The sequence below is a fragment of the Bubalus bubalis genome, chromosome 2 (genome assembly GCF_019923935.1).
Source record: "Bubalus bubalis isolate 160015118507 breed Murrah chromosome 2, NDDB_SH_1, whole genome shotgun sequence".
In the NCBI taxonomy this organism is placed as follows: domain Eukaryota; kingdom Metazoa; phylum Chordata; class Mammalia; order Artiodactyla; family Bovidae; genus Bubalus; species Bubalus bubalis.
Window position 1 is genome coordinate 78,955,950 of NC_059158.1, and position 19,795 is coordinate 78,975,744.

The following is a 19,795-nucleotide window of genomic DNA, read 5'->3' on the forward strand; positions in this document are numbered from 1 at the left end:
AGTCGTGTCTGACTCTTTGTGATCCCATGGGCTGTAGCCTGCCAAGCTTCTCTGTCCATGGAATTCTCCAGCCAAGAATACTGGAGTGGGTTGCCATTTCCTTCTCCAGAGGATCTTCCCAACCCAGGGATCAAACCTTGGTCTCCAGCATTGCAGGCAGATTCTTTACTGACTGAGCCTCCAGAGAAACTCCTATCCTGGAAGAGGAAGTATCTAAATATATTATTTGGAATTCTGTAAGAAAGACTTCCGTTCTATTCCATTTATTTGTTTAGCCAATAATTTATATGTGTCAATATGGACACATGGATATTTAATTTATTCTTTGGAGTATAACTCAATCCTGTAGAGATTTATTTTGTTGCTCAAATTCACATGCATTTAAATTCATTCACTGTCTCACTCACTCTCTCTCACTCTCTTCAAAGATATATTTAAAAGAAGAGCAGTCATAATAGGATTCTATTTATGGTTTTAGCTCCTTACTCATTCCTTTCTCTGTGAGTCACTGGTTTTTAATGTCTGCCTTCTAATGGAGTGAGAGTCAGGTGGATGATGAGCTGTGTATGAGGCCACAATCTAAGCTGAGTGGAAACAGCTTAGTGAGGGAGGGATTGGAGCTCTGTGTTCCTTACCAGCTCACACCAAACACTTATTATTGACAATATTAATGACTTTTGGACCCTTCAGCACTGTCCATTCCTAATCAAAAGTCAGAAATAACCAAGTTCCCAGAATAGACGGACTAGTTTATAAAAAATTCCTCTCTCACTGTCTAGTTGGTTTACAGTGTTGTGTTAGTTGGGCTTCCTTTATGGCTCAGCTGGTAAACAATCCACCTGCAATGCAGGAGACCTGGGTTCCATCCCTGCCTTGGGAAGATCCCCTGGAGAATGGAAAGGCTACCCACTTCAGTCTTCTTGCCTGGAGAATTCCATGGACTGTAAAGTCCATGGGGTTGCAAAGAATCAGACACAACTGAGCAACTTTCACTTTCATAGTTGATATACAATGTTTTGTTAGTTTTACGTATACAGCTCATTGATTCCGTTTTTGAGATTCTTTCCCATTATAGGTTATTATAAGATATTTAGTATAGTTTCTTGTGCTACACAGTACATCCTTGTTGGTTATCTTTTCAAAACTGTATTTTAATTGAATCCATGTTTGGGAATGTATTTCAGAGAACTAGTGAATTCATAATAGGAATCTTTAAATGTAGTGACCACAGCAGCTGTTATTTCATCATGCCATTGAGCAATGTTTATTTGTTTATTTATTTTTGGCTGTGCTGAATCTTCATTGCTGCATATGGGCCTTCTCCAGTTGTGGTGATGGGGGCTACTCATTGTTACTGTAAGGGGGCTTCTCATTGTGGTGGCTTCTCTTGTTGTGGCTCTCAGGCTCTAGAGCACAGGCTCAGTAGTTGTGGCAGAGGGGCTTAGTTATTCCACGGCATGTGGGATCCTCCCTGGCCAGGGATTGAACCCAAGTTTCCTGCTGTTTTCTAAGTTTATCGTCAACCTCTTTCTTCAGATTATCTCTGAACGTGGATAACTATCAGGTTCCTTTCAGTTGAGATTATAAGAAAGTTAACAGTCACTATTTCATGCCCACTTAGGAGACCTGCCTTGGAGGTTTGAGTTGGGATCGTCTAGCATAATACATGGATCATGGGGTGTGTAGAAAATGAAAATTCACTTGGTCATGGAGGGATCTCTGAGAAAATCTGAAAAAATGTTCCACAACAGCTGAAACTAAGGCTCGACCAGAGGTTGTGTGACTGCCAACTGAACATTGGCTCTCAAACTCGGCTATCTATAACTCTGGAGTCTTTAAAATTCCTAAGTTCCAAGCTGGGCCCTGGACAAATGGAGTGAGAATCTCTGGGGACACAGCTCAGGCATCAGTGGTTTTTAAAGCTCCTCGTGTGATTCCAATGTATAACCAAGGTTGGAAATTCCTGCAACAGAGGGATGCCCTAGGTAGTTACAGAATAGCTGGGTACTTGGATAATAATAAAACAGAGGGTTCAAATGCATAGTTAACAGTGGCGGGTGTTCAAAATTGTAGGTAATCCATTGCTAAAATGAGCTTCTATTTAAATGATCAATCCCGAACAGCAGCACTAATGTTACAAACAGCAGGGATTTATTTACTTATCACTATTAATTCTCCAGAATGATCATGTGGAGACAAGCAGGCAATTATACAGATAAAGAGATAATACACGTTACTAAGAAAACTTAAAATTCAAGTTTCAGATGTTGTCTGGCATGTGAACAGGGTGGCACCACCAATGTGCTCACTGTACCAGGCCAGGGCCGACTGAGATTCCACATCCTGCAGCACCACCAGACCAGCTCAGGCTACAGGCCTCCTCAGCCACCTTTTAAACTTGCAAGAATAGAGGGTAAGCATGATCAAGGTCAAGGACTTTAAATCCAGGCAAATCTGGATTCTAATAACAGTTAATACTTATATAGGGTTTTCCATATGCCAGACACTGTACTAAGTGCTTTAGGTATTAACTTATTTGAATCTTACAATCTCTCTAGAAGGTAGGTATTAGCATCTGTTCCTTACAGAGGTGACCTGAAGCCCAGAGAGTTTAAGGAACTTGTCTGAGGTCTTACAGGTAGTGTGTTACAGAATTCAGGATTTGAACCCAGAAAGGGTGGCTCTTGATTCTGTACTTTTATATGTTACTCAACACTTCTGCAAACCAGGGAGGCAACCAGCCTTTGGTATATTATTGAGTCTCACTGTCTCATTTTAATAATATTTATGTTACAGGATGGGAGAAGGCAATGGCACCCCACTCCAGTACTCTTGCCTGGAAAATCCCATGGACGGAGGAGCCTGGTGGGCTGCAGTCCATGGGGTCGCTAAGAGTCGGACAGGACTGAGTGACTTCACTTTCACTTTTCACTTTCATGCACTGGAGAAGGAAATGGCAACCCACACCTGTGTTCTTGCCTGGAGAATCCCAGGGATGGGGGAGCCTGGTGGGCTGCCGTCTCTGGGGTCGCACAGAGTTGGACACGACTGAAGCAACTCAGCAGCAGCAACAGCAGCAGCATGTTACAGGATTATTGGGAGGGAAACAGCTGGTATAATGCTTGGCACAGTTTTGTTTCTGTTAATGTTATTCTCCACTGCCAGGCAGGTTATTGTCAGCTCCTTCTGCCCTGTGGGCCTGAGTGGAGGACTTGTATGTTTACTTAATGATTAGCTAAGAGAGACTAGCAGAGCTTTGCAGTTAATTTTTCTTGTCTCTACTTCAGAATATAAGATAATAGATACTAGTATTGTACCCAAACAAATTCCACATTCTCGCAGACCACACTTAGGAGTAACGATTTCATTTTTGCACCTTGTTTTATGTTCCTGGATATGTTTCAGTGTCTCCTAGTTTACAGTCTGTGGGAACTTGAATCGAATTTGTATCCTGCTGTTGTGTGAATCATGGTGCTTTTCAGGCCTACTTTTTTTTCAGGTCTCCTTTTGCTTTTCTGTGTATTCATTCTATTGATTTTTGAGAGTTTGATATTGAACCTCCAACTAAAAACCTTAATTTCTCTGCTTAAAAAATCATTGTAATATATAGTGAAACTATATGTAACTTTGTTCTGTATTTTCCAAGTCTCCTATAAATGTGTTATCATACTTTCATAATTTAAAAAATAAAAAATAAAGAGAAAAAAAGAACTAATGATTTTCAGAAGATGATTAATTTCAGCCACTTTTGTCCTGAGTAAAATCAGCTTCACTACAACTTGGCTGTACTGTTTAGCTAAGTTAAGAAATGCACTCCCCCTTCTCCCGCCACCAAGGGAGTCATTATGTATTGGGCACTACTCTTTAAACACGTTTCTGGAAGCAGAAATCCAAAAATCCAGTCTTGGTAGTTGAAGTGGAGACGAAAGAATTGCTTTCCTTTGCCATTTAAAAAGTTTACATGTTATGGCTCCATTTACATGAAATTTCCAGAATAAGGGAATCCACAGAGACTCAGAGGATAAAGAGTGAGAATGGGGAGTGACTGCTAGTGGGTGTGGGTTTCTTTTTGAGATGACAACAATGTTCTGAAATTAGATGGCGATAATGATGGCACAATTCTCTGAACATACAGACAAAGAAACTGACTTGTACAGTAACACGATACTGGATGCTTGGGGCTGGTGCACTGGGACGACCCAGAGGGATGGTATGGGGAGGGAGGAGGGAGGAGGGTTCAGGATGAGGAACACATGTATACCTGTGGCAGATTCATTTTGATATTTGGCAAAACTAATACAAATATGTAAAGTTTAAAAATAAAATAAAATTAAAAAAAAATAAATGAGTGAATTTCACAGCATGTAAGTATCTTAAAAATGCTGTTATAAAACAAAATCATTCATGTGAATGTTGTTGACTTTGTCTTGTATGCCTTCAGTGGTGCCGAGGAGGAGGAAGGCACCAGCTAGATGGATGTTTTACAGATGACTGCTGCTCACCTTAGCAGTGATAGATGGATAGCACTGCTACAGAATGTAGGATTTTGATGACAGTTTTCAGGTTGAGTAACTGAGAGGCTATTTGTGGTGACCAAGTTCTCCGCAGGGATTCTAAGCCAAATTCCTAATCTATTGCTATCCTAAGCAAAGCCTGATTATCCAGAGCTATGATGAGAGTGATCAGGTATGTCCAAAGCTCTTGGCATATTGTGATTTGCATGGTACCTATCACAGGGTCATTAAATTTGTGATAAATGAGTAAATGAGTAACTGAGACTCCCTAAAATCTGGCTTAAAACTCAACATTTAAAAAATGAAGATCATGGCATCTGGGGAAACAATGGAAACAGTGACAGATTTTATTTTCTTGGGCTCCAAAATCACTGCAGATGGTGACTGCAGCCATGAAATTAAAAGACACTTGCTCCTTGGAAGAAGAGCTATGACCAACTTAGACAGCATATTAAAAAGCAGAGACATGACTTTGCTGACAAAGGTCCGTCTAGTCAAAGCTATGGTTTTTCCAGTAGTCACGTATGGATGTGCGAGTTGGACCATAAAGAAAGCTGAGCACCAAAGAATTGATGTGTTTGAACTGTGGTGTTGGACAAGGCTCTTGAGAGTCCCTTGGACTGCAAGGAGAACAAACCTCTCAATACTAAATGAAATCAGTCCTGAATATTTATTGGAAGGACTGATACTGAAGCTGAAGCTCCAATACTTTGGCCACCTGATGCGAAGAACCGACTCATTGGAAAAGACCCTGATGCCGGGAAAGAATGGAGGCGGGAGGAGAAGGGGATGACAGAGGATGAGATGGTTGGATGGCATCACTGACTTGATAGACATGAGTTTGAGTAAACTCTGAGAGTTGGTAATGGACAGGGAAGCCTGGTGTGCTTCAGTCCATGAGGCTGAAAAGAGCTGGACACGACTGAGTGACTGAACTACTGAACTGATAGATCCTCCGGGTTGGAATAAAGTCTCTGAACACAAATAGTTATTTTTTTGTTTGTTTTTTAACACCTGGGACAACTGCAGTGTGCTCTGAATTACATTGATACAGTATTTAGAACATCCATACACAATGAATTATATTAATATATTTACTTTTTGAAAGACTTCAGGATACAAAAATAATGCCCTCTCCCTCTCTCTCCTCAGTACTTAGGCATTACTTAGTCTTTACAATTTTTTTTTTAATTGAAGTATAGTTGATTTACAATGTTGTGTTACAATGGTTGTGTTCAGGTGTACAGCAAAGTGATTCAGCTATACATATACATAGTTATATATGTATGTGTACACACACACACACACACACTCTTTTTCAGATTCTTTTCCATTATAGGTTGTAATAAGATAAAGAATATAGTTCCATGTGCTATACAATAGGGCCTTGTTTATTTATTTTTATATATAGTTGTGTATATCTGTTAATCCCAAGCCCCTAATTTATCCCTTCCCTCCTTTCCCTTTGGTACTCACATGTTTTTTGAGTCTGTGAGTCTGTTTATGCTTTGTAACCAGTTTCATTTGTATTTTTTAGATTCCACATATAAGTAATATCATATGATTAAGAGAAGATGAGGGTGTGGGTGTGGGTGGATGGGTTGTGGGGGAATGATTCTATTTAAACTATTCCTTAGAACAATAGTGACACCCTGTGGTAAATTCTTATTATAGGCTATAGTATACAGTGGATGGGTGTGGGTTCCCTACTTGTCTACTTGAAGGCAGAAAGTACTGTCAACCAAATTAATCAGACTTCAAATTAAATGAGAATGTACTGAGTGCCTCCTATGTACAGGAACTATGCCAGTGCCTTCATAGATATTATTTCTTTCTAGTATTCATCCAGATGACCAGATGCTAAACTAATTTTATATGTATCTGTATCTCACTGTGGGGTTTCCTAGCTGGCTAAGTGGTAAAGAATCTGCCTGCCAATGCTGGAGACTTGAGTTTGATCCCTGGGTTGAGAAGATCCCCTGGTGAAGGAAATGGAAACCCACTCCAGTATTCTTGCCTGGGAAATCCCATGGACAGAGGAGCCTGGTGGGTTATTGCCCATGGGTGGCAAAAGAGTTGGATATAATTTAGCAATCCAGAACTCCTAAAATTGTATGGAAAATATGTGTATATGTGTTTCTAGGGAAATGGACTCTTAGCTTTAGTAATATACTCCCATAGGTTCCTTGCTCCCATAACACTTGACATTGCTCCCTTAGAGCATGTCTCTAACAATGCCATTATGATATATTTGAACTAGCTTCATCAATCTCTTTTTCTTTGTAAGCTGCCATTTCTTCCAGCAAACGATGCTCACCCTAGGCTTAAAAGCAAACTTAAAAAAACTTCAAAGAAAAAAGGAAAGAGAGGCAGAAAGAAAAAAGCCAAGAAGAATAAGGCTAGATAGCAGCACAACAGCGTAGAGTGAAAAGAGCATTGGAATCTGTCAGTTTCAAATCTATCACTTCTGCCCATTTGAGCTTAGTCAAGTTAGTTATTCTTTGAGTCTTAATTTCTTCATCTGCAAAATGGAGATAATAATGTCAGAGAATTAGTCCAAGAATCAATAGATGGCAACAAGTTTTTAGATACAATTAAATGTATAATCCATGAGAGAAAAAAGTGATAAAATGAACTTTATTAAAATTTAAAACTTCTGTTGTGCAAAAGAGACTAAGATAATGAAAAGACTCTGGGGGTCCAGAGGTTAGGACTCAGCGCTTTCACTGCCATGGCCCCAAGTTTTTATCCCTAGTTAGGGAACTAAGATCCCGTAAGCTGCATGGAGTGGTCAAAAAACAAAAAGCCCCAGACTGAGAGAAAATATTTGCAAACAGATATCTAGTAAAGGATTTGTATTCAAAATATATAGAGAATCCACTGAGAAAACTTATGCTTTTAAATTTGAAAGTGATAATCTATTATACAAACATACATTTTTATTTATAACGCAAATTTTTCTGATTATTAAATAGTGCGATCAGCATAGAAAACATAAAAATGAGTGAAAAGGATAAAGAAAAAAAGTTAGTGTACCCCATAGCTCAGCAATAACAATTGTTAACATTTTGATGTTTTTCTTTCCTTTTTTGCTAAGCATTCATGCATATATTCATGTGGTATCATTAGTTAACTGATGTTTAAAGTTACCCTGTTTGTTCCACCTGTGGGCAGGGTTGGGGGTGGGGGTGGTCTGGATTTCTACGGAGAGGAGGAGCGCCTTTCCAACACAGAGGTATAGAGTGTCCAATCCTGGTCTATTGGATGACATCAGCTGAGCTCTGGAGCTGCACCTGGGTCAGGGTTGAGAAGAGAAGGTAGATGTTCTCCTCAGATATGTGCTTGCTGCCTCTTCTGTCTCTGAACAGATCCAGTCTGTGTTTGAGTGTGCATGTGTGAGCATGCACACACAAAAAGAAAGAAGGTAGAGAGGCCAGGGCTGACCCTGAGTGCTTGCGCTGCTGGCTGCACATGGGCTAGGATGGTTTTAGGAAGCCCCTTCTCAAGGGCTTTTTCCTTGAGAACATTTCTGTTGAGGGATAACATAAATACAGAAATGTGCAAGTCATAAGTATACAACTAGAATTTTAAAAAATGTTGATGCACCTAGATCTAGAAATACAACCAGCACCCCAGAACTCCTCCTAGTATGCTCCCTTCCAGGGATTATCTGCCACATGATTGACCTGACTTCTAATACTGTAGGTCATTTTTGTCTGCCAAACAGATTTTTTTGATTCTCTAATGAATTTATAAAGGGCACTATTGTATCTTCATAAACACTCTGAAAAGAGTAAAGTTGCATTGATGTAAATAATTCGGAGCCAGAGTTTCACTAAGGCAAGGAAGCCAATCAGATAGGCCGGTGGCCTCTGATGTAGGAAGATATTACAGCCTTGTTTACTAGGCTATCACAGAACCTGTCTAACCTGTGCCTGATCTACCGCTTTAATTCTTTCTCTTCCAATTTCAGATGGTACCAATACTATCCCGCTGCCCTGACTCATGCCCAGACAAAACTAACCCCCATAGCTTTCCCCTTTTCCTAATCCTCAACAGCTTGATATCTGCTAAGCCTGCTATATTGCCCACTATGACTTTAACCAGGCATTCTTGCTCCTCATTTTAGGAGAATTTGGAAAGATCTAGGCCTAGATACGGAGAAGGCAATGGCACCCCACTCCAGTACTCTTGCCTGGAAAATCCCATGGAAGGAGGAACCTGGTAGGCTGGCGTCTATGGGGTTGCACAAAGTCAGACACGACTGAAGCGACTTAGCAGCAGCACCAGCAGCAGGCCTAGATAATACAGACTGAGAAAACTAAAGAGTAAAATACAAAGAGTAAATTCAAAGAATTGAAAAGAACAGGAAAGAATAGAGGCATTTTTTTTTCTTTTGTTAAACTTTATGACATGAAACTTCCCGGTTTCTTTTCTAGACTAGAGCAAAGGGAAGTCAAAACAAGTCTCAAAGCTCACATTAGTCCATTTTCAGGAATACAGTAACTCTTCAAACATATATACAGCAGTGTCAAACATTCCCTGTATATTTTTGTTAGCAGTCCCCTGTTAGTTCTCTGTGCAGGTTTAGTTTTTGTTTGTTTGTTTGCTCGTTTTCACATGTTCTGCACATCTTCCCTGTTCCTGGTTGGAAATCATTACAACATCCCAGAAGTCTGTTTGGGGACAGTTGGTGTGAGCAGGAGACCACAGAGATTTTGTGAGCACTCTGTATATAATGTACAATGTAAAGAGTTGTAGGGAGTTGGAGATACAAACTGGGTGACGGTGAGTCACAATATCCTTTATAATTTAGAATAAAAGATGTGGGTTTGGAGAGACCTTAGAGATTAAAGAGATTAATCCTCTACTCAGTGAAGTAGTCCCTTTGACAATAACATTCATAGATGATTATTTAACATCTGCTTAAACGTTTTCAATGATTTCCAGTGATAAGAAGCTCACTGTTTTTCTAGGCAAGTCATTTTATTTATTCCCATTTTGAACTATCATAAAGCTTTTCTGTATAATGATTTGAGGTCTGCCTTCTTGCAACTGCTTCCTAGGGAACCCAGTTATTTCCTCAGGAGTAATAAAGAATAAGACTTAGTAATCTAGTGGGCAGTTTTGCTATGGTGAGAGAGTTACCATGTCATTCCTTCCGGTCTTCAAGTTAAATATCTCAATTCTTTCCACCATCCCGTAGCCATCTTGGTCTCCTTCCTCAAGACAGTGTTAGTTTTATCAATGTCCAACTAGAACAGAATACCACAGATGTGGTCAGATCAGTTTAGGGTCTAATGGGTCTATAAATTTCTCTGATTTGTATTTAATTCTCCCATTGATGTAGCCAAAGCTGGGTTTTTTGTTTGTTGGTTGGTTGGTTTGTTTTTGGTCATCAAGTCACACTTTTGGCATATATTGAGCTGTAATCAATAAAAATGGTCATATCTTATTTTTTAAATTTATATAGTTAAAAAATTAACATACAGTAAAACTAACATTTTCTGTGAACAGCTCTGTGACTCTTACACATGTATAGATTTGTGTAAGCACCACCACACTCAAGATACAGAGCAATTCCACCCCCACCCCACCCCTAATTTCCTCCTCTTATACCGTTCTAATCGCACCCTCCTCTGACTCCTAAGCCCTGGAAAGTACTAGTCTGTTTTCCATCAGTTATAGTTTTGTCTTTTCAAGAATGTAGTATAAGCAGAATCATTCAGTATATAATTTTTAGACTGGCTTTTTTCACTCATTATAATGCCTTTGTGACTCATTCAGTTTGTTGCACGTATTATTAGTTCATTCCTTGGTGCTGAATAGTATTACCTTGTACGACTGTACCATTGTTTGTTTGTATTCACCGGTATAAAGATATTTACTTGTTTCCAGTTTTGGACAATTTTTATAGAGTTACTATAACCAATCATGTACTAGTTTCTGTCATAGGTAGTTTTCATTTCTCCTAAATACTGAGGTGTGGGATTGTTGAGAAACACCTAAAAAAAAAAACAAAACAAACCTTCAAATGGCTTTCCAGATTAGTTGTACCATTTTGCTTTTCCATCAGTGATATTTGACAGTTGCAGTCGTTCTGCATACATGCCAGCACCTGGTATTGTCAGTATTTAAAATTTTTTAGCCATTCTAATATATGTTTACTGATACTTCATTCTAGTGTTAATTTACATTTCCCTAATGGCTAAAGATGTTGGACTATACTAATTTGCCTTCTGTATATCCTTTCTAGTGAAATGTCAGCTCAAGTTTTTTTTTTTTCAATTTTTAATTAAGTTATTTTATTATTGAATTTTGAGAGTTAAAAATATCTATATTTATCTATCTATATATGTATATATAAATATATGGACTTCCCTGGTGGCACAGTAGATAAGAATCTGCCTGCCAATGCAGGGGACACGGGTTTGATCCCTGGTCTGGGAAGATCCCACATGCTGCAGAGCAACTAAACCCGTGTGCCACAATTACTGGGCCTGGGCTCTAGAGCCCGAGAGCCGCAACTACTGAGCCCCAGAACCTAGAGCCTGTGCTCCCCAAGAGAAGCCACTGCAATGAGAAGCCTCCACATCGCATCTAAAGAGTATCCCCTGCTCTCTGCAACCTGAGAAAGCCCGTGCACAGCAACAAATAAATACAACCCAATGCAGCCAAAAATAAATAAATACAGCAATGTGTACATGTCAATGAATAAATAAATATAGCAGTATGTACATGTCAATCTCAGGCAAGAGTTTAAAAAATTAAAAAAAATATATATATATTCTGGACACAAGTCCTTTATCAAACGTATGACTTGCAAGTAATTTCCCCCAGTCTGTAGGTTGTTTTTCATTCTCTTCACAGTGAATATCTTTTATAGAGTAAAAGTTTTTAACTTGGATGAAGTTCAATTTATCAGATTTTTTCCTTCTAGAGATTGTGTTTTAGGTGTCATTCATGTCCAAGAACTCTGCCTACATCCAGGTTATGAATCTCTTTATTTTTCTCCTTCTAACTATTGTATCGGACAAGGCAATGGCACCCCACTCCAGTACTCTTGCCTGGAAAATCCCATGGATGGAGGAGCGTGGTGGGCTGCAGTCCATGGGGTCGCTAAGAGTCGGACACGACTGAGCGACTTCACTTTCACTTTTCACTTTCATGCATTGGAGAAGGAAATGGCAACCCACTCCAGTGTTCTTGCCTGGAGAATCCCAGGGACGGGGGAGCCTGGTGGGCTGCAGTCCATGGGGTCGCACAGAGTCTGACACGACTGAAGCGACTTAGCAGCAGCAGCAGCAACTATTGTATAGTTTTGTGTTTTACAGTTAGGTCTATGACACACTTTGATTAATTTTTGTATATGATTTAAGATATGGGTTGTTGTTTTTTTTTTTGGATGCCCAATTGTTCAAACACCATTTATTGAAAAACATCACCCTTTCTCCATTGAAATGTCTTTCCATCTTTGTCAAAGTTAATATATGTGTGATTTTATTTCTGGACTTTATTCTATTCTGTTAATTTGTGTCTGTTCCTTTGCTAGTAATACACTCTCTTGATTATTGTAGCTTTGTAGTAAAACATAAAATAGAGTAGTGTGATGCCTCCAAGTTTATTTCTCTTTTTAAAAAGTACTATGGCTATTCTACTTTCTTGGCTTTCCCATATATTTCCTATATTTATCAAAAAATCCTGCTAGGGGAATTCCCTGGAGGCCTAGTGGTTAGGACTGCAGCGGGTACAGGCTGGATCTCTGGTCAAGAAACGAAGATCCCATTGCTATGTGATGCGGACCAAAAAAAAAAAAAAATCCTGCTAGAATTATGATTGGGATTGCATTAAACCTATAGATCAGTTGACGTCTTTATTGTGTCAAGTCTCCCAATCCTTGAATGTAATATGTCTCTCCATTTATTTATCTATTTTAAACCAGTGTTTTGAGGTTTACATCATATAGTTCTTACAAACATTTTGTAAGGTTTATACGTAGATACTTCATTTTTTGGAGCTACTGTAAGTAGTAATGTGTTTTAAATTTCAGTATTCAATTGTTTATTGCTCCCAAATGAAAATATGATTGGTGTTTTTCTTTGGGTTTTGTAGCCTGTGATCTTGCTAACCTAGGAGGTTTTTTGTTGACTCCCTTGGGATTTTCTACACATTGTCTGTGAAACAGTTGTATTTTTTCCTTCAAATCTATATTCATTTTATAGTTTTTCTTGCTTTATTTCACTTGTTAAGCATTCTACTATGATGTTGAATTGGTGTGGTGAGAGTGAATATCCTTGTTATGTTTCTGACCTTAGAGGGAATACATTCAGTATTTTATTGTTTGTTTTGAGGGTGCCTTTCTCAATAGATTGAGAAAGAACTCATCTATTTCTAATTTGTGGAAACTTTTTATCTGGGATGGAAGTTGAATTTATCAAATGTTTTTTCTACGTCAATTGAGATGATCATGTGGCTTAAAAAAATTTTTTTTAGGCTATTCATATGGTGGATACATTTCTTTTTTCCTAATATAAATCATTATATAATTACCTATAAACACTGCTTCCACCATATCCCACAATTTTTTGTATGTTAGTATTTTGTTTTTATTCAATTAAAAATATTTTCTATTTTCATTTTCTTTGAATATATACCCAAAGAGTGGAACTGCTAGATCATAGGGTAGTTTTATTTTCAGTCTTTTGAGGAACCTCCATACTGTTCTCCATAGTGGCTGCACCAATTTACATTCCTACTAACAGGGTATAGGGTTCCCTTTTCTCCACATCTTCGCCAACATTTGTTATTTGTGGTCTTTTTGATGAGAGCTGTCATATCTTTTTGCAAAGTAAAGTACTTCATGTTGGGAAGTAATAGTAACCTCCTCTCCTTGTGTGCATTGTTTGAATTCACTGGTGGCTCAGCTGATAAAGAATCCACCTGCAATGTGGGAGACCTGGGTTCGATCCCTGGGTTGGGAAGATCCCCTGGAGAAGGGAAAGGCTACCCACTCCAGCATTCTTGCCTGGAGAATTCCATGGACTGTATAGTCCTTGGGGTCCCAAAGAGTTGGAAATGACTGAGCAACTTTCACTTTCAAACTTTGTCATATAGGTATTGAGCCATGTCCTTTTTGTCCATTGTATTTCATGGATGTGTTGTGCTCCGTTGCTTCAGTCGTGTCTGACTCTTTGCGACACCATGGACTGGAGCTGCCAGGCTCCTCTGTCCATGGAATTTTTCAGGCTAGAATACTGAAATGGATTGTCATTTCCTTTTCCCGAGGATCTTCCCTACCCAGGGATCGAACTGGTGTCTCCTGAGTCTCCCGCGCTGCAGGTGGATTTCTACCACCTGAGCCACTGGGGAAGCCTCTTTGTTGTTTTAATGGGTACGGTTGTAATTAATCCCTTATTTTGTTGTATCTTCAACCAATTTATTGTTTAAAATATTGACTAGGTTAAGACTAAGAAAAGAACTTTGTAAGAATATTATAAAAGGCCTATAGGTTTATTCATTTATCTATCTCATTTTATTAAATGCCTACTACCATATGCCAGGTGCTTTCTAATGTCCTGGGTACATGGAGAAAAATAAAATAAAATCTGTTGATAGAGATTCAGAAAACAATGTGCTCTGATACATCAGTGGATAAACTTAACTAAATCGACGCAGATTTTTTGAACCTGAGTCAGGCTTTTGGTGCATAGAGAAGACATAGCAGTAAACAAATGACAATCCCTTCCATCTTAAAGTTGTCAATCTTATCTATACTATCACATTGCTTTGATTTCTCCATTTTGCCTACCAGACTATCATGAAAACCCTTTGACACACGACTTTCTGAAATCCCTAACTTACATCAGTTATCTGTCTCTGATCTACCAATACAGACATCTTATCAGAAAAAAAAAAGGTAAATTTGTGAGCCTTGCTCCAGTTTCTTTTCTAAATGGTAATCAACTCCTTTAATCCAGTTTATATTTTCTGGAGCTTGACATCAGCTAATGGACAGAATCTAGAGCCCAGTTTTTCCCTTTCAAAAAGCAAGCTGAAGACTTCCCTGGTGGTCCAGTCAATGCAGAGGGCCTGGGTCCGATCCCTTGTCAGAGAACTAGATCTTATATGCTGCAACTAAGAGTTTGCATGCCACAACTGAAGATCCCGTGTGCCACAGCTAAGACCTGGTAAAGCCAAATAAACAAATAAATAAAATTTTTTTAAAAAGCCAAGCTGTTTGTTTATATTAATTCCCCTCTACCAACCTAAACGTCATCCAACGTCGTCCAACGATGAACCATCATCCTCTGTTTTCTATTATCAGACTCTTAACTCATCCTTTTCCTGTGGTTATATTTTCACTTACCTCTCTTAGAAGCTTTCTGGAGGGAGGAGGTGGGTAATCACCATCAGAGCAACTGATCTTTAGAGAGAGTGGAGGAGAGAGAACCAGAAGATGATGAATCCTGGTGCTGTTGTCTGTGTTTAGGCCTTAATTTGGAAGGCACCTTTGCTCATCATTATATCACCTATGCTAGGCCTTATTTTGAATGTAGATGTTTGGAATTAGAGTGATATTCACTGGTGGTATATTCATTACTATATAATAGTGATATTCTTTAATGGTTAGTGATATTCATTCACACTCTTGATTTGACAGTATTTCAAGGGTAGGAAAAGTGGATGCATATGGAACTATTAGCAGAAAGGATTTATTTCAAGACACAGAGTGATTTAACAGACACTATTTACATTTTCAAAATATGGTTGTGCCTGTTCCTATTATGGGCACTTTCTCAGCACCCCTGAAATCCAGGTAAAACTCTAATTTTGGAAAAGTAGTTACTGTTAAAGCCACAAGCTCTTCTTTTCGCCTCTCATAATGATAGCATGATAATTTGTATACAGGAGACCTGATTAATACCTTCTCCTGTTGGAGTCCAGGAAATCTTGTGATCCAGTCTCTTTTCCATGACAGATATAACTATTGCCTTACTACAAGATACTTTAAAACAACACAAACAACAGCAATAAGAGCAAGAGAAGCAGCAACAAAACTGCTCCTGCAAAATCCTGATTCCACATCTAAGTTGCATGGATTCAATACTTCCAAATAATTGCCTTCGCTGCCCCCCTCCCCTTGCTCTCTCATTTCCCAATACAGAACTTTCCCACTAAAATCAATCATTCTTTGTCTCGGCTCTTATTTTCCTATGTACGGGAGTTCGAATGATTCTAGACAGTTAATTAGCCATAAATTGTTCTCTAAAACATAGAACATGTCAGCTGCTTTTATAAACCTCCTATGTTCCATTTTCCTTCAGTGCTTTAAAAAAAAAAACCTAATTGTATTAATGCACTGGCATATTTATTACTCACCTTTTCACTCTTTATGCTGATCCCTGGCTGCCCATGGGGTCCTTTGAATTGATCAAAACCACAATCCCCTTTGTAAGAAACCACAATCCCACATTTACTCTAACAATGGGAACCCATAGCCATGTGTTGCTTCAACGTGGGTCACCAGGAGCACATCAAAGCAAAAGCTGTGACTTGCTTGGGTCCCTCTTGAGTTTTTACTTTCCCTGCTTTAGAGGCACAGGAGTGATTGGGAAAAAAAAAAAAAAAAAGACTGCCCCCTCAGTCTCTTTATGTGTTTTAGGAGGGAAAATGGAAAATCTTATTAAAAAGAAAAAATATATCTTTTCTCCACTCAGACCAGAATTTTTCTGAATGTGTCCCAGGACAAGAAAATAATAGAGAAGGAGAATGACTAGGTATGAAAATTGAGCTGTCAAGCTCCCTGGAAAGCAGGAGTTATGTGAAAGATGTGAATTTTGCCACATGTTAGGTTAAAGTGAAAGTCTCTCTGTTATGTCCAACTCTTTGTGACCCCATGGAATTTTCCAGGCCAGAATACTGGAGTGGGTAGCCATTCCCTTCTCCAGGGGATCTTCCCAACCCAGGGATCAGACCCAGGTCTCCCGCATTGCAGGCAGATTCTTTACCTACAGAGACACCAGTGAAGCCCAAGAATACTGGAGTGGGTAGCCTATCCCTTTTCCAGTGGATCTTCCCAACCCAGGAATTGAACCAGGGTCTCCTGCATGGCAGGCAGATTCTTTTTAGATAGTTTGTTCATTTATCCTTCCATCCATCCCTCCATCCATCTATCCATTCATCATCCACCCATCCATTCATCCATCCATCTGTCCCTTACTCTGTAGAGATGTTAGAATCAGAGACCACGGTCTCAAACGCCTTCAGAGTGAACAAGGTTTAAAGACTGAAAGATGGGAATGTGGGTGAACTGGAGAACACATGTCTCATCTTAAAGAAAGACTTAAAGCCTTAGCATTTAGGAAGAATACAACTGCAGTGTGAACTGAATTCAGTCCGGTGTGAACTGAATTTTCAAGAGAAACAGGAAACCCAAGTTTTTATAAAAAAATCTTCCAACTTATTTCCTTGATTTGTACATCTTTTTAAAATAACTCTTTAGCGCTTTTTATTTTATGCTGGAGTATAATTGATTAGCAATGTTGTGATAATTTCAGGTAAACAGCAAAGGGACTTGGCCATACATATACATGTATCCATTAAAAATCTTTCAGCTTTTAAATGTTGAAATCAGCTATCTGATAATTTTAAAATCACTGTGCAAAATATATCTGTATTCTGAATTTAACTAGCACTTCAAGACATCCAAAGCTCCACTGTCCTTTTGATGTTTAGAGACGAAAGAGGTCAGAAGTGATTATGCTACAAAACATACATATTAAATATTTTGTAATAACCTATAATAGACAATCTGAAAAATAATATATATCTATATCTGTTTCTGAATCACTTTGCTGTACACCTGAAACTAGCCCAGAATTATAAGTCATTTATAGTTCAGTTTAAAAAAGAACAGAAAGTTAATATCGTAGCTATAATAAAGAAAAATATCCTGAATTTTAAAAAAAGTTTTTACTCTGTCTTTGATTCTAATTTCCCAGTCGTTCTCTCATCAGGAGCAATTTCTATGACCAGTTTTTCTTTTTTTTTTTTTAATACTTATTTGTTTATTATTTGGGCTTCCCAGGTGCCTCAGTAGTAAAGAGTCCACCTGCCAATGCAGGAAACGCAGGTTCAATCCCTGGACAGGGAAGAAGAACCTGATGGGCTGCAGTTCATGAGATTGCAAAAGAATTGGACATGACCCAGCAACTAAACAACAACAACATTTGTTATTTATTTGGCTTTGCTGGATCTTAGTTTCAGTAGGTGGGATCTACTTCCCCTACCAGGGATGGAACTCAGGCCTCTTCCATTGGGAATGTGGAGTCTTAGCCCCTGAAGCACCAGGGAAGTCTCACCAGTTTCCTATGTATGTTCCAAGATATATCCTACATGCATATATATATTCTTTAAAAGCAACCACAACAATAAAGGGATAAACATTGATTTGCATTTTATTTTCCCACTTATGACTTTTGGATATTACTTTTAATCAATGTGTATTGGTTAAATATATATTAATATTTTATGAATATGATTAAATGCTTTATATGTATCATATATAAAAACGCATTATTTCATTGCTATGTAGTACTTTATTATATGGTAGTCCCATAATTTATTTAATTCTCCTGTGTGATTTTAGTGTTTTTTTCTATTCAAGAAAAATCATGAATGTCCTTGTATATGAGCCTTTGAATATAAATAAAAGTGTAACAGTAGAATAAAAGTTTAGATGTGAACTCGCCAGGTGAAAGGGTATATGCATTTAAATTTTGACATATTTTGCTTATTTCAAAGAGATTGCCGACTTACAGCACTCCCCACATGGGCTACCTGTCACAGTGTACTCTTGCTGACAACACAGTGTATTATCAGATTTTTTAACTTTTCATTTGATAATTCCATTGATGTTTTCACTTTTATTTCTTTATCTATGAGCAAGGGTGAACATCTTTTGAAAATCATTTGCTTTCCTTTTTTCAGTTATTCATTAAACATTTATTGACCATTACAATATGCTATGCGTTGTGTGAGGTACTGAAAATCCAAACCAAATACACACAATTTACGATTCATGGAATATATTGTCTACTAGGGGTGACAGACATGAAACAGTTAATTACAGAAATAATTATTTGAGTACTGTTGTGATGAGGGTATGGTGTTCAGAGTGTGTGTAACAGGGCGCCTATCCTAGTCTAGGAGGATAAGGGGAACTTCTGGGAGAATTAAATCGAGACTGGAAGAAGGACAAGAGTTAACAGGATGCTAACAGTAACATCACAATGCCTTGGTCTCCCTCTCCTGACCCTCCCAGGCACTGGGGAGTGACTACATTTCCTTTTTGCTTCAGACTCAGGCCCACCTGACTAAGAGGTAATCAGAGAACAGAACAGGAAAACAAATCTGAATTAGTTTATTTTCATTATTCTGGTGAAAAGTGTGGTGGCTAAAATCACTGACCAACTTTTATTTTGAAATAAATGTTATTATTATTCTTTTTTTTTTCCTACTGTGCCATTTGGGATCTTAGTTCTCTAACCAGAGATCAAACCTGTGCTCCCTGCATTGGGAGTGCAGAGTCTTAACCACTGAACAGCGAGGGAAGTCCCTGAAAGACGTGTTAATTTTAATATCCTATTTGTTAGTCAAAAATCAAGAGATAAAATAATTGAGATTGTTTGGTATATTTGACAGAATGACAAGTTTTGCACCCCCTCCAAAACATTTTTATTTTCTTTGACTACCAAAAATTGGATTCCTTTACCTAAACTTAATGCTATCTAAGCTAAGCTAAGTCACTTCAGTCGTGTCCGACTCTGTGCGACCCCATAAACGGCAGCCCACCAGGCTCCCCCGTCCCTGGGATTCTCCAGGCAAGAACACTGGAGTGGGTTGCCATTTCCTTCTCCAATGCATGAAAGTGAAAAGTGAAAGTGAAGTCGCTCAGTCGCGTCCGACTCCTAGCAACCCCACGGACTGCAGCCTACCAGGCTCCTCCGTCCATGGGATTTTCCAGGCAAGAGTACTGGAGTGGGGTGCCATTGCCTTCTCCAACTGCTGTCTAACAACTGTTAAATCATGAAAGTTTGCTGAAAAGATGTTTTCTCAATTACAGCCATTTATAATATTGAGGACCTGGCAATAAAATTTCACATTAAAAAAAAGAAATTAGCAGTCAGCAAATAACTTGGGGAAAGACTCCTGGGAATTCATGTGACCTCAGCCTAGACCCCATTGTGTCACCTTGTTATCATAATCTCGCCTTATTTTAA